Source organism: Cervus canadensis, chromosome 29 (assembly GCF_019320065.1).
Source record: "Cervus canadensis isolate Bull #8, Minnesota chromosome 29, ASM1932006v1, whole genome shotgun sequence".
Classification (NCBI taxonomy): domain Eukaryota; kingdom Metazoa; phylum Chordata; class Mammalia; order Artiodactyla; family Cervidae; genus Cervus; species Cervus canadensis.
In genome coordinates this window covers 10,362,403-10,378,185 of record NC_057414.1, presented here as the reverse complement: position 1 = coordinate 10,378,185, position 15,783 = coordinate 10,362,403, and the positions used below count along the sequence as shown (strand labels likewise).

At 49.3% G+C, this 15,783-nt stretch overlaps 1 protein-coding gene and 1 non-coding gene across 10 annotated transcripts in view; both read right to left on the bottom strand.

Annotated features, from left to right (window-relative positions):
- The window catches only part of TENM4 (teneurin transmembrane protein 4), an 816,614-nt gene that overhangs the window by 656,709 nt on the left and 144,122 nt on the right, over positions 1-15,783 (bottom strand). The window lies entirely within an intron of this gene.
- On the bottom strand, positions 9,786-9,858 carry TRNAC-ACA. The gene has a single exon. It is a non-coding gene; the product is annotated as a tRNA-Cys (tRNA).

Here is a 15,783-nt window from a genome sequence, read left to right as displayed (position 1 = left end):
CTCAGAATGCTCGCAGGAGCCCTGGAAGGGAAGGTAGCCATTCCCTTCTCCAGGGGGTCTACCCAACCCAGGGACTGAACCCCACATTGCAGGAGGATTCTTTACCATCTGAGCCACCAGGGAAGCCCAAGAATACTGGGAGTGGGTAGTCTATCCCTTCTCCAGTGAATCTTCCCAACCCAGGAATCGAACTGGGTCTCCTTCATTGCAGGTGGATTCTTTACCTGCTGAGTTACCAGGGAAGCCCGGAAAATTGCCCAAAGTCACGCAACAAATAATGGAGCCAGGATTTTGAACCTAGGCAGACTGGCCTGGAAATCATGGTTAAATCATTAGTTTATTAACCATAAGAACTGTTATTTAAGGAATCATCATAATTCTTAGTTGTCAATAATTATTATTCATTGTTATTAATGATGGGTGCCTGCCTACTCATACAGGTCCCCAGACGGCTGGAGTGAGTACAACAGGGTTCAGGTCTGGCAGCCAAGCTCACTGAGCTTCAGAACTGGCATCCAGTCCCAGGTGGGAACCATGGACAGAAGAGGAAACTGGGGCAGAAGTCCAAGCTGTGTGCTGGGCCATCATCACGTGGGCGGGAGAGGACACGGGGCATCCACAGTCAGCCCTAAGGACTCTGGCTGGAAAACCTGTAATGAACTTCCAGGCCCCACTGACTAGCAGCGCTGGGGTTTCCCTGGGTTTCCACTATATCCAGATGGACCCTAAGCCTGAGTGGGTCAGGACCTGCAAGGGAAAGGGCTCCAGGGACTCCGCCAAGCAGGGATGGCGAAGGCTCAGGATCACACCTCCTTTCTGGGAGTCCCTGCTGGCCCTGCTCGAGCGGTTCCAGAGACCCTCAGCTCAGAGATGCTTTTAGACCCTTAAGTATTGCCTCCTCAGGCATGGAGCCTGTTGATCCAAGCTAAGCTGGTCATGTTGCTGACAGACGTAAGAGCCAGGAGGAGCTCTCCCCCAAAGACTGTGGTCTGTAATTTCCAACCTTACCATGGTTGTGCATGGAATTTTTTTTTTTTTCTTCTGTACTTCTGCTGCTGATTATATCTTTGAAACAGGCTCACTTGAGCTTTCTTCTGGGTATTTCAAAGTTTCTGTCCTTCCTCACTCCCTCTTGGTTAGATTTCGTTTCTTTTTCTCTTTTTTTGGTGGGGAATAACAATAGCAAAGCATTTTAGGCATGAAGCAATTCAGGACAGAAAATTGGACTCTAGCCACAGGGCCTCTGCCTACACAACCTAACAACTCACTGTGGTTGGGCAGGGTAAAGAATAAAACCCAGTGCCTTAACGGGCCTTCCAAAGAGCAGCTGTGTCCTTCTCTATGTACTCTCTCCTTGTTGTCTGATAGCTGGGGACATTCAACATCAAGCTGCTTTCAGAGTCAGGTAGTTTTCCACACTGTACAGCAGAGATAATGATGGTCTTATGATTTGCTTAAAAATGCGGACAGTCCGAGAACAATCTAAGATGCTGCATGACACCATCACTTCTTTTCAGCCATGTCCATAGAACTATAAGAGAAAGCCTCTTTTGTTTTTAAAAGCCAAGCAAGCCAGCCCTCCTCGATACATTGTTTTGTTTCCATTTAGTAGCTTCATGCTCATTCTTTCATCAGCAAGCAGTTACTGACTGCCTCCTGTGTGTGTCAGACCCAGACTGGAACTGGTAGCTGGGAAGATGGAGATAGCAGGGGCCTGGCCCATGTGCAAATCCCAGCTCTGATTCAGAAGAGCGGTGTGACACAGAGCAAGTTGATTAACCTCTCTGAGCCTCAGCCTCTTCATCTGCAAGGGAGATCCTTATACCAACCTTCCAGGGCTCCTGGGAGCATTCTAAGGAATAGCGTTCTCAGGGCCACTCAGGACCTGTGTGTCAGCCCTGAGGAGCACGCGTTGTTTTTTATAAAGTCCACTGCTAACGATGGTTCACGAGACGTGCTCCCTGTATTAAAACGTACAAAGTGCTACAGGTAGGATGGGACAGTCTGATCCGCAGGTGGGATCTAGCCAGGGAGGGCTCAGTTCTACCCCGCTGGAACTAGGCAAAGCAGGCTCCAAGCAAGATTTCAAGTGAGCATGATGTTTTCAGAACAAAAAGATCCATGGCAGGAAGTCTAAAATGTAGCCCTTTCCTTAGAAACGTGAGCAGCAGCAGGAACAGTGGACACTGAGAGCCTGCTCTGAAGGATGCAGGGTTGGAGCCTGGAAGGCCTCCGGGGCAGGTTCTAGCCATGGATTCGCCCATCAGAGGGTTTTAAGCTGTGTGATCATAGGCAAGGTTTGTCCTTGAGATCGATCACTGGCTGCAGTGAGGCTGGACTGGAGGGGTGAGCCTGGGGCAGGAAGAGTCAGGGAGCCAGGCCCAAGAGAAGGGTCCCTAACTTCACTCTCAGGTAGGGCTAGCTACCCCTGTCCAGCTCCTCAGACAGCCTAACTGCAATGGACCAGCTACCAGAGGTGGTGGGCACTGCTGCTCTGTAAGCTCAACTGAGGAGGGTCCTTTTGCCATCAACTACAAAACCATCTGCCCAAAATGGTACGAATGAATCTATTTGCAGGGGAGGAAGAGAAACATAGACAGATATAGAGAAGAGACTTGTAGACACAAGGGGGGAAGGAGAGGGTGGGACGAATTGAGGAATAGCACTGACATATATATATATATACTTCCATGTGTCAAATACATCTCTAGTGGGAAGCTGCTATATGGCACAGGGGGCTCAGCCTGGTGCTGTGATGACCTAGGTGGGTGCGATGGGGACGGGTGGGATAGGGACCGGTGGGATGCAGTGAGGGGTTGGGAGGGAGCAGAGAGAGGGGCTATGTGTATACTTACAACTGATTCACATTGTTACAGCAGAAACTAACATGTTATAAAACGATTATACTCCAATTATGGCTCAGACGGTAAAGTGTCTGCCTGCAGTGGGAGAGACCCAGGTTCAATCCCTGGGTCAGGAAGATCCCCTGGAGAAGGAAATGGCAACCCACTCCAGTATTCTTGCCTGCAAAATTCCATGGACGGAGGAGCCTGGTGGGCTACAGTCCATGGGGTCACAAAGAGTCGGACACAACTGAATGACTTCACTTTCTTTCACTTTCACTCCAATTAAAAAACAAATAAAAAAACAAAACAAATAAAAACATCTGCCCCAAACAACCTGCTCCTTTCTGACGTGTCGGGGGCAGCTCCTACTCAGTCACAGGCCTTTCAGTCCCCGTGCCGACTCACAGCCCTTGCCTGGAGCCACGGACAAGGTGACGGAGCTGCTGCCTGAGCCTCCATCAGTCAAATTAATTCAATTCCACCCAGTTGGGTGATTTTTGTGTGTGAACCCATGCTCAGCGCTGAGGATCGTATGAGACTGTAACAGACAAGGTCACGGGCTCTAAGGCTTATAATCAAGGACACAGGTCTGCAGTGTAACCCAAGGCTGAGCACTGGATGTGTTCAAGGGAGGGCAGAGTGACAGTGCTGGGGGGAATAAGAGAGATGGAGCTGTGAACTCTCCTCGGCAGCATCAGAAAAGCTCCATGCAAGAGGTGGCACTTGCCTGGGCCCTGGAGACAAAGAAGACATTTGACAGGCAAAGGGTGAGAAAAGGGCATGCCATGCTGAGGGTAGGTGTGTGTAGAGAAGGCAGTGTTGCTTTCTAGGGCTGCATCACATCAGGAGAAGGGGAGGAGACAGGAGGCAAAGGCCAGAGGGGGCTGAGGTCCCGCTGGGAGGGGCTGGATGCGACTTTCTCCTTCCTTTCCTAAGGCACAGGAACCATGGTCACGTAAGAAAGAACAAGAGCTGTAACTTTTATTAAGCACCACTCTGCATTCCATTAACTCTGCACAAGTCATTTGGTTTGAATGTTATCACCATCCTGGGAGGTACATATTGTCACCCGTCCCCCTTTTACATCTGAAGATACTAAGGTTGAGAGAGACTAGAGACCTGCCCGAGGCAGGAACAGAGCTAAACATCTGAATCCCAGCCCAGTGACCCTTCCTCTACACAAGACCAGCTCCCTAAACGAGGGGGACTGATGTCTGATCCGCTTCAAAAAGCTGGGGAGGCAGTCATCACCCCCACTGCCACCTCACCATCATCACCACCACCACTGCTGGCAAGGACTCCAAAACTGCCTTTCACGAAGGAGAAAAGGTACCATACGTGCCTCTTCTTGGTAATGGGATCTTGCAGGATTCCTGATCATTTACATTTAATTAAAAGCAACAACTCTCAGTGACCACCTATGGTCACTGCCGGCTTACAGTGGGTGAGGCGCTTCCTGATGTGTTTGTAACGACAGTTACAACAACCCCAAAAAAGCAGGTGTTACTTCCCGGGTCTTAGAAGTGAGGGCATGAAGGCTCAGGAACTAGATGCACACCTCTCACCTGCCAACTTCGAACATCAACAGTCCACAGTGCAGCCTCTACCCCAAAGGGGCCTCCTCCACTGGCGCATCCCGGTGAGTGACACCCCCTCCGCCAGCAGCACACGCTGGACACCAAGGCCACCTCTCAGGACCCCTCCCCTCTGCCTCACCCCCATATTCACCCCTCATGGAATCTGCTGGTTCTGACTCTCTCCGCATCCTGCCCGCTCCTCTCCCATTCTGTCCAAGCCATAGCCACGTCTCACCTGAGTTCCTGCCGTGGTACCCGGACCAGCCTCCCCGCATCCCACATGCACGGAGATGAGATGTGAGCCCTTCCCCAGCTCCAGGGCCCAGAGGGCATGCTGGCCACTCTGCTTCCTCTCACCACGTGCCCCCACCCCTTTCATGCCCTCAAACACCCCACTGTCTGGCCCACTTTGGAGCATTTCCACAGCTGTTTCTCCTACTGCTGCTCCCGGCCTCACAGGCCCTGCCTTCAGATCTCAGCTCAGATGTCACCTCCTCCAGGAAGCCTTCCCGGACTCCCTTCTAGATCAGTAGGTACACACCGGCACTGTTGTGCCTAAAATATGGAATAACTCCCACACTGGTTGCTATGTAGTCAGTACCTTGAGCCCTGGGACGCTGCCCTCCATGACCTCAGCTCCTCCCCAGGGCCCTCCAGCCTGCCCCACAGTCCAGAGGCTAAGCCATGTTGTGGCAAGGAGAAGGCTCTGGCCCTGTCCAGGAGTTACGGCAGAGGCCGGTTCTGAGCGGCCTGTGCTGTGCAGCAGTCCAGGTTGTTAAATATTTTGAATGCCACCTCTGCTCTTGATCCTGTAATTCTCACTGCTCAGAGTCACGTATCTTTCCAAGTGACTCTTTTCGTCATGAACTCTGGGAGGGCAGGGAGCACAGAAGTTTGGTTTACTGTGTCTAGGCTCAGTAGAGAAGGCCTAAGAGACATAATGAATTAAATGAACAGAGAGGGCTGCTTCCTTTACCTTTCTGGCTCTGTCTGCTCAGCTTTTCCAACAGCTTCAGGGACCACAAGATACAGAAGCTAGGCTGATACAACCGAATGCCAAGGTGTGCTCAGCGGCCAGGGGTGGGGGCTACCTGTCCCACCAGGGTGAGGTTCTGATCTCCACTACCTGCAGACACTGGGGAGATAAGAGGAAGGCAGTCTTTCTGAGCCTGACTTGCCCTGTTCCTTAGTCACTTTATCTTTCTCATAAAGAGTTCTCAAACCCAGACCAGATCCTCATCAATCAGGCAATACCTTAGACCCAAAGGCTATCTTCTTTCTTGGTTGCTACTGCAAGAGATAGTTTGCCCTGTCTCACCTCTCACTCCGATTCTTCTGTACCAGGTATGACCTTAAAAGGTGCCTCTGATGGTGTCTTTCTTCTGTGGAAAACTCTGTGGCTTCACATTGCCCTTGAGATACCTTCACACCCTCCCCGAGTATACGAGGTCTTGCTCTCCAAGTCTCGTCTATTTCCCTCTAACCTCACCAACTGCTTCTCTCCTCATTTTCTTTCCTCCATCAAGACATCTCCCGGTCTCAGGGCTTTGCACATGCTGTCCTGATTTCCAGAATTCCCCCAGCTCGTTCCCATCAACCTTTTCTGTTTTAGCATAAAAGCCACCTATGCTGAAAAGCCTTTGTTGATTAACACCAGCTGATCGGTTCCTCCTATGACCCACTGCTCTTCTTCTGATACACTCAGCATGCCTAAACTAGCTATTCAATGTCCATCTTGAATAGAAGCCCTGTGAGATCAGGGTCATCTGTCCATTGCTGTCTAGCCCATTGCTTAGCCTAGTTCCTGACACAGAGGCTCACCAATGAAGGCGTAGTTAATATGGTGAGGCTTTAAGCTTGGTCTTTATCTTCAGAATCAAAATTGAAACACAAATTCTAATGATTACTATACAGATTTCAAGAACTAGTCAATTTAGCTCTCTTCTTTTGAGATGGTGAAGGGATCTGAAAATTCAGTGACACAGCTCCTTAAGGGACCAGACTGAACTCTCAGAAGAGAACTTAAACTGCAAATAAATAAATGAATAAGAGAGACAGGTGAGCTCCCCAAAGCAAAAGGTTGAGTAAATGTGCAGAAAAGGACTCCTTGAAGATCCCCTTCACAGTAAAGGCAGTCCCCTGGCAAACTGTCATGCTATTCTAGGACATGGCCTCCACACTGGATGGGCCCCGTCCCTCCTCGACCTTGACAAGCTGTGTGGTCCTAGACCAGGCATTTGCTCTCTCTACATCTCGGCTTCCTTCCCTGCAAAACAAGAAGTGCCCAGGTTTCCCAGATCTGGGATTTCTGCACAGGAGCCTCAGGGAAGAACCAGGGTGAGGAGCTTGGAAACCTTGGGGGTGTGGAGCCCTAGAGGTGGAGTAACCACAGTGCTCTTCATGCCAGATGCAAGGGGGATCCCAGGTCCTCGGGGGACAGGAAGGCCTCCATCCCCTCTCCTCCCACCCCATTCCAGGCTTCTCTGATGTCCTCAGCCACCAACAAATTGGGAGATGTTGGTCTGATGTAACTGGGCATCAACCAGGCTGCACAGCACCCAGGGAATTGTCTCTGACGCTGCTACTGGTGTGGAAGCAGAGAGGGCGGGGAGGATGGCGGGAAGCAGGGGCTGCATACTGAATGGGTGGCCCCAGGCCTGATACCCTTGGATCCTGAAGTCCCAGGTGTTCAGGTGGCCTAGAGACCAACTGGGACAAGGGTCTCAGCCTTTTTGTCTCATGGAGCCCTCTGGCAGTTCCTTGAAATTTATAGACCCTTTCTCAGAAAACTGTTTCCAAATGCATAAAATAAAATCTGTAGGCTTACAATGGAAACCCCTTATACTAAAATGGTTTGTTGTTACTGCTTAGTTGCTAAGCTGTGTACAACTCTTTGCAACCCCATGGACTATAGCCTGCCAGGCTCCTCTGTCCATGGGATTTCCCAGGTGAGAATACCGGAGTGGGTTGCCATTCCCTTCTCCAGGGGATCTTCCTGACCTAGGGACTGAACCTGCGACTCCTGCTTGGCAGGCAGATTCTGTACCACTGAACCACCTGGGAGGCCCATTAAAGTGGTGACTGAAATGTTAAATTTCTGATACAGTAATATTTTTATTTCTTTTTAAAGTCAAGACTTATAACAAAACCTAGTGTCAGGTCTAATAACTCTCATAACCTGGGAGCAGTAATGAGTGCAAATAATATTTCGAAGTACCTCCAACAACTTCAGTGGGATACAAAAATATCTGAGTCCTCTTGGTAACAAAGTCCTAGAGACTTCTAATGCTATTGTGGTTTATTGCTTATATTTACAATGGGAGGAAACGCCAACTTTTTTCCCAACCATGTGTTCACATCAAGAACCTCTACTTGAAGGCCGTGACCTGACTTTACAGAGGAAAAAACTAGAGCCCCCTGAGGGCCTGGGAGTGGAACAGAGCTAGCCAGCAAGTTAGAATTAACAGTAGACTATACAGCACAGGTCTCCTGCTGCCTCTCAGCCAAGCTTGGCTCCCTTCTTAGAGCCACATCCACATGTGTGATTTCCCAAACACATTATACTGGACCATCCCTACAACTCCCTAAGCCTCGGTCTCCTCATCAGTAAAATGGGACCAATCATATCCATTGTAAGGACAGAATGAGAACATGAACAGGAAAGGACCCTGTTGCCTGGACAGGGCTCTGCTCGCGTGACACAGGAATAATCACTATACACTTTCTCATAGGAAATCCAAGGATATGAACTTTGGGCTTCAGTGAGTGGGCAGGTCCAGAGTGGCAAACCCAAATGCCTACAGAGGTAAGACAAGAAGGAGTGGGGACTACGGCAAAGTCAAGAACGCATGCCCATCTGAAAGGGGCAGCCACCATTCGGTAACAGGAGGATGCCACCCCGAAAGGTGGGCCTAGTGCTGCCAAAACTAATCTTCTAAGAGATGGAGGAAATATTTATTTTTGGCAAAATGTCCTGGTTTTTGTAGTAAGCATCTTGAAAATTAAAACAGGATGAGGGCCCCAAAACATGTCTACATGCTGTCAGTTTGCAACCTCTGGGGTGCACAGGTATAGGAGTTCCAGAGCCTGGAAGAGAAGATCCAACAGGTCAGTGCTTTCCATAGAAGCAAGAGGATCCTGACTCCAACCCAGCTGAGGAGGTCAGGGGGTGCCTATGCAGGGTGACCTTTCTCACCACGGCAACTGAGGCCTCCCACCAGAGACAGCTGGCCTTAAAACTGTACTCCCCGCCCCTCGCTGCTCTGAGATGGCTTTGTTTTATTACTAATCCTGGATCATGCTCACAGCACATCAAGGTAAACAGAGATGCTTCCAGGGTGGGTAATGCAGGAGGTTCCAACAGATGAAGAAACAGGCTTCCAAATATAAATAGGAAGATAAGATAAATAGAGATCCAAGTCTGCTTCATGCTGATTGGCAGGCTGTGAGCCACTGACGTGGAGAACTGTGGATCATTTGGGTTGGAAGGGACCTTTCGTTCAGAGGATGGGGAAACAGGCTCAGAAATGGGAAAAGACTCGCCAAGGGTCACATTCCTTAGGTGAATACTTGTGATTTCTCATGGCAACCGTTCCCTCATCTGAAGATTCTAACAGAGTCACGCATAGTTTCCTGAGTGTGTCGTATTCTCTCCAGCCCATTGCAGCTCTCTCTGCTGTTCCCTCCTTCATCTGGCCATCTCCCACTTGACCTCCAAGAGTAGCTTGAGTCTGCCCTGCCCTGACTCTTCCTCCGTGCCTCCATCAACCACAGCACACGCACACAGGACTGTCACTGTTGGTGTATGTGTCTGCCCCTCCAGCCAGCTGAGAACTCCAGAGGGCAGGACCCTGCCTTATCCAGCTCTGGCTACTGAGGACCCAGCACAGGGCTGGACACACAGGAGCTGTTTTCCAAACCTCTGCTGAGTAAAGCATAAAAGAAGCGTAAGACCCTCTTACAGAAGGAGAAGGAGGTTGCAAATAAAGACAGTTGTGGGAGAGCTCACCAGACACCACCTTGATATCAAGTTAACATGACAAATGATCCTGAGCTCAAGATAGTAGGCAGATTTTGGTCTATAACATCAAAGATCAGCCAAAACGCAGGTGAAGAAAAGTACATTGTGACTTTGATGGTCACTCTTGTGAACCAAAGAGATGCAAACAAATTAGTTACTGAGGGTCCAACAGGTACCAGGCTCCAGGATGGATGCTTTCCCACATGAAAGAAAGAAACTGAAGTCGCTCTGTCGTGTCGAACTCTTTGCAACCCCATGGATGTAGCCTACCATGTTCCTCTGTCCACGGGATTTTCCAGGCAAGAGTACTGGAGTGGGTTACTATTTCTTTCTCCAGGGGATCTTCCTGACCCAGGGATCGAACCTGGGTCTCCTGCATTGTAAGCAGATGCTTTACCATCTGAGCCACCAGGGAAGTCACCTAATTCCCAGGAGCTTTAGAAGTAGGTGATACACAAATCTTGCAGGTGCCGATTGAGAAAACCAAGGTCCACCCATGACAGAAAGGACAGAAGTAGGACTGAAGGCAATCTACTCCACTCCAGAGTTCTTCCCTTCTATCAAAGTCATCACTATAATGAATAACAGAGTCCTCACTCTGCCTGTTCTAACCATGGCTTATCCCATGCAGGGACTGAATATTTGATAAATCATCTCCCCACCCCTATTCCCTAGCCCTGATATTCCAGACCTGCCACTGCCACAGGGCTGGGGGCTTAGGAGGGGTCGATGTGGGGTCTTTGTAGTGCTCTTAGCAGGGGAAGGGGAAAAAATAAAATGCCTAAGGCAGAAGAAGCCCAATCCCCTTGTCATCCTCAGGCAATAACTACAGCCATGAAGTGGACAGGAGGGAGAGGGTTCTGTTCAGCTTTCTTTAGATTTTATTTTTAAAGCATTATTTACATTTGCGGATTACCTCCAGAAAGCTCTGGTTTAGAGTACTTCTTCAGAGACAGAAGTCCTCAGGTTCACACCTTCCTTCAGCAGCCTGTTAGTAATTGCACGAGTAGCAGAAGTATGGGCAAGAAAGGGGGTTTGTAAATGTCACGGAAACCATTCTGATTGCTCAGTGGGCATTTCCACTGGGCCTTTCCAGCTTCTAAGTGAACAAGATCCTGCAGCCAATAGTGCCCAGGAGGTTGAATTACCTTGTGGCATAAATGCTGAGGGAGAAGCTTGAGTAAGAGACTGAAACCCCAAACTGAACTGAGCTCTCCAAGTCCGTGTCTATGCCTAGACCTCACAGGGCTTTGGTGATGGCGATTAAGTGCAGGATGCTGGGCAAGTGGCCAGCATGGTGCCTGACACGTGGCAGGCTGGTCTCCCGTTCCCCATCACTTTCATTTCAGAGCTGCCGGTGCTGAGTGCTGGGGGCAGCTGACGCACAGAGGTGAATCAGGACGGCAGATGTGCTATTTATTTCCACAGGCTTCACCTCTATTGGACCTTGTTGCTCCTAGTTTGTCATTTGTGCTAATATTTTACAAGGCCACAATATATAGTTTTTTATGAGCCCATAAAAAATCTTCAGAATGAAAGCAAATTCACCTGCCACTCTCTGGCTTGAAGTGCCCAACACTTGCGCTTTGCCTCCTGGGTTCTCTGTTATCAAACCGGCCAACATTCCCTCCCAGCATGCACCTGGGGGCCACTCTGCCTCCTGGGTACTCTGTTATCAAACCGGCCAACATTCCCTCCCAGCATGCACTTGGGGGCCACTCTGCCTCCTGGGTACTCTGTTACAAACCGGCCAACATTCCCTCCCAGCATGCACTTGGGGGCCACTTTACCTCCTGGGTATTCTGTTATCAAACCAGCCAACATTCCCTCCCAGCATGCACCTGGGAGCCACTCTGCCTCCTGGGTACTCTGTTATCAAACCTGCCAACATTTCCTCCCAGCATGCACTTGGGGGCACTTTGCTTCCTGGGTTCTCTGTTGTCAAACCCGCCAACATTGCCTCCCAGCATGCACTTGGGGGCCACCTTGCCTCCTGGGTTCTCTGTTGTCAAACCCGCCAACATTGCCTCCCAGCATGCACTTGGGGACCACCACCCCAATGCACTCACCCTTCTCTAGATGGGTTCTGCCGTTTCCCACCGCCTCACCTTTGCTTATGTGGTTCCTCTTCTGGAACAATCTAAACCCTTCCTTCTCTCCCCACCCCCTGTGAGAAGCATCTCCCTGCAATTTAAACTCCTGCTGCCTCTCCCTCCCCAGTATCCCACGATGCTCGGAGAAGCAGCGTCATTTGTACTTTCAACCCAGTGACTCTTTCACTTGCTGCAACGCCCTGAGGCCTCTACATACCCTCTCAAGAAAGAGAGCTCCTCTAAGGCAGGGCCAATGCAGACCCTCCCTTTAAATTCATTCATCTTCAAATTCCCAGTGCCTAGCAGGGAATCAGGTAGGCAGCCAGGGTTCAATTAGCAAGTGCTCCCAATGCCCCCTGGTTGGAAAGCCGCCATCAGTTATGGTGAGACACAAGATGGGGTGAGCACCAGGTAGAGTGGAGATGATCCCTGCCAAGCCTGCCCCAAGCGCATTCTGGAGTGGGCTGTTCCCCTCCTAATGAGATGCACCAACCTCCCCTCACCCCCCCACCCCCACCCTACACACACATAGTGGGAGAAGGCAAATTCATTCTTAGCAGCATGGCTAGAGTGAGAGGCTGTGCGCTTTGTTACCACTGGGACTAGCTGCCCACCTATTTCTACATTCATTCAGGCTTCCACACACTCGATTTGTCTTCCAGAAGCCCCCATCCTTAGCCACTGTTAGAAATGATATATCTGTGTGACTAGTGATGGTTCCCCCACTCCAAACTGGAAGGCAGTGGAAGTAGACCCTACATCATACTTTTCTGACTTCAGTTGTTTTTATAGCCTTAAGCTGCTATCCATACAAGCAATGTTGACTTTTCCACAGATTACAAAATGAGGGGTTTTTCTAGTGTTTCAGAATATGATTCCAAAGTCAAGCGAAAATAATCCTTTGGCTTATTTATCCCCAGACCTTGTGCAAAGGAACTAGGGCTCCAGACAGAAAAAGAAAACCCAAGTTGATGAAACTGAAACTACTGGTCCCAGTCTCCCCATCCCAGTTCTTCACCACAAAGAACAGTAAATTACATGCACTAGGCCCTCTGTCCCTACCAAACTACATCCCACGTAATGCTTTCCAAACGAATAATCCTCTACTAAATCCTACACAATCGTCTCCAATGTTTGCTGGTAATGGACACCAGGAAGCCATCAAACTTGCCTCAGCTCTAAATACATTTGTGCTAATAACTCTTATACAGAAAGAGCTCCATTGCTGCCGATTTCAAGGCTCTGGAAATCAGACTCCTAACAAATTTCCTTTGGCTTTGTTTCACATAATCCCGCTTCTGTCTGCTTCCATGCTCTTCTCCAAATGTGTTGGGTCCCAGTGGGCCATTGTCCTCCATGAATGATGGCTTCAGGCTCGACAAACGGCCTTCCATCTATCATCATGGTGCTCCAGCGGTAACAACAGAGGTTGCTCTGTCTCCCTTGCAAGCAGGCAGAGTGATGGCCCTGCCGTGGACTTGCCTCTCCCGCTGTTTTGGGAAGGATACTAGAGTTTCTGGGCACTCTGGGGAAGGGGGTCAAGGCTGCGTCACTTCCCCTTTGAAAGCATAGCCCTCCTATTCTGGGGGTGGGGGAGACCCCATTTATGATCTCCCCTGCAGGTGGCCAATCCCTGAGGTCATTCATCCTCTGTTTTGTAACTTGAGCGCTTCTTCCAATCAAGTTGCCCATCTTCCTGTGGAGCTCTGGGACTGTAATGAGACAATCGTGCTGAGAGTGGTTTGCAAATGCAGAATGGGCAGAAGGGTTAAAGGAGGACTAGCTGTGCTGTTAGGAAAGCCTGGGTTTGAATCTGCTCATCCCTTTCATGCTGAGGGACCTAGCAAGAGCCACTTAACCTCCCCCAGCCTTGGTGTTCTCATCTGCAAAGTGGGAATAATAATGCTTGCTTCATAATATCAGCATGAAGTTCAGGTGGATACGGAGGTGACGAAAATAAAGCAGAGCACCAGGCAGCCTGGAGGTACTTAAAAAGGTGTCCCATCATTTTAAAAATTAATAGCATCTTAATATTAAAAATAATTCAATATTTCCCCTAAAATGCTAGAAAAGCAGATGCATGGGGAGAAATAATCATGTTGACTGTGGCTTTGGTCCTTGACCAAAGATGCTGGAACCCAAGCCTGAGAATCCTGGTGGTGCCAGCCCCAAGCCACCCCAGCATATGCCTGGGTCAAGCTTTGCCACTTGCTCTGTGACCCTGACTAAGTGATTTAAACTTTCTAAGCCTCAGTTCCTTTCTGTGCCAACTAGGATCAATAAAGTCTACTTTATAGGGCTACAATACCAGTGAGGTAATTCAGGGAAAAACACGAGCCTTTGGTTCCTGGCATACAGTAGGTGCTAAAGAAACTTTAGGCAGCTAATGATTCTCTGGACATGTAACAGGAGCCTGGAGCACTGTGCCTGGTGCTGAGAGAGAGAAGGAGAGGGAGGAGAGCAGAGGCGGAGGGGAAGAAGAAGTGATTAAGACTTGATTCTTACTCTCACAGACTCACAGACTAGCACAGTGATTCTCAGCCCCGGCTCATCACAGTCACTTAGAAACTTGGAAAAAAAAAAAAAAATATATATATATATATATATATATTACTGAGCAGGCTCTATACTCAGAGATCTTGATTTAATTGGTCTGGGATGAGGTCTGGGCATCAGTATTTTGTAGACGCTCCCCAGCATCCTCTCAGTGTATCCAGGGCCAAGAAAGACTGGCCTTGTGGGGGAAGATATGAGCACATAGATGGTTTAATAATATATGCTTAGGGCTCCAAAAGAGCTACATACAGACAGTGATAGAAACACAGATAAAGGCAAAGATAATCCCTCATCGTTTAAGCTCAGTAACAGCATGGGAGTAGGGCTTCATCAGAAGGAGGACCTGAGAGAAGGGCGTTCTAAGACTTTCCTGCATGATCTGAAAAAAGTCAGAGCTGCAGTAAGTCACCAGGCAGGGCCTGGAGTAAACCAGGGCAGCAGGAGAAAAAGTGAGAAAAGTTCGACTATTTCCCATGAGCAGAGCTTCTTGGGGACCCCAGCCCTGTGCTCTTTGCCCCAGTGCTTGGCCAGGACCTTGGTTCAAGAGTTTCATCAGAGAGAGAGAGAGAGGGAGAGAGGGAGAGAGAGAGAGAGAGGAGTGGGCACTTCTCTCTGGTCAGATGGTCTCTGGGATGTCCTTTTGCTTCTCTATCAACAGCATCACAAGCCTGACAGAGACGCCAAACACTTTGGGTAACTCAGAGGTTTGATAGTTTGTTGGTTTGATGGTTTGATGGGCTTCCCTGGTGGTTCAGATTGGTAAAGCATCTGCCTGCAATGTGGGAGATCCAGCTTCTAGCCCTGGGTTGGGAAGATCCCCTGGAGAAGGAAATGGTAGCCCACTCCTACTCTTGCCTGGAAAATTCCATGGATGGAGGAGCCTGGTGGGCTACAGTCCATGGGGTCTCAAAGAGTCGGACACGACTGAGCCAGTTCACGTCACTTCACTTGGGAGGGTCTCCTGTCCATGGTGCTGAACAGCACCCATGCTGGAGAACCAGGCTGTCCCAGGTGTGGCTGTGGTCTGCAGACAGGCAGCATCAGTGCCACGTGGGAGCTCATTAGCAATGCAGGACTGTGGGCCGCGCCCTGTCCTACAGAATCAAGTCAAGAAGTGAATTTAACGCTTTGGAAACAGCATATCCTACCCCCACCCCCAAAGAATGAAATGGTAAAGAAAATAATAAAAAAACATGTCAGAGTTCATCACACTGAAGAGCAAGTGTTGTTATCGCATATATGGGTATACTGAGCAGGATCCAAGAAGTATTTATTACTATGAGTTGCATTTTAAACAATGTCTGAAAGACACTGCTTGTTTATCCTAATCCTGGAACACTAGTGACTCTTCAGTTCAGTTCAGTCGCTCAGTCGTGTCCAACTCTGAGACCCCATGGACTGCAGCACACCAGGCTTCCCTGTCCATCACCAACTCTCAAAGCTTGCTCAAACTTATGTCCATGGAGTCGGTGATGCCATCCAACCATCTCGTCCTCTGTTGTCCCATTCTCCTTCCACCTTCAGTCTTTCCCAGCATCAGGGTCTTTGCCAATGAGTCAGTTCTTTGCAAAAGGTGGCCAAAGTATTGGAGCTTCAGCTTTAGCATCAGTTCCTCCAATGAATATTCAGGACTGATTTCCTCTAGGATTAACTGGTTTGATCTCCTTTCTGTCCAAGGGACTCTCAAGAGT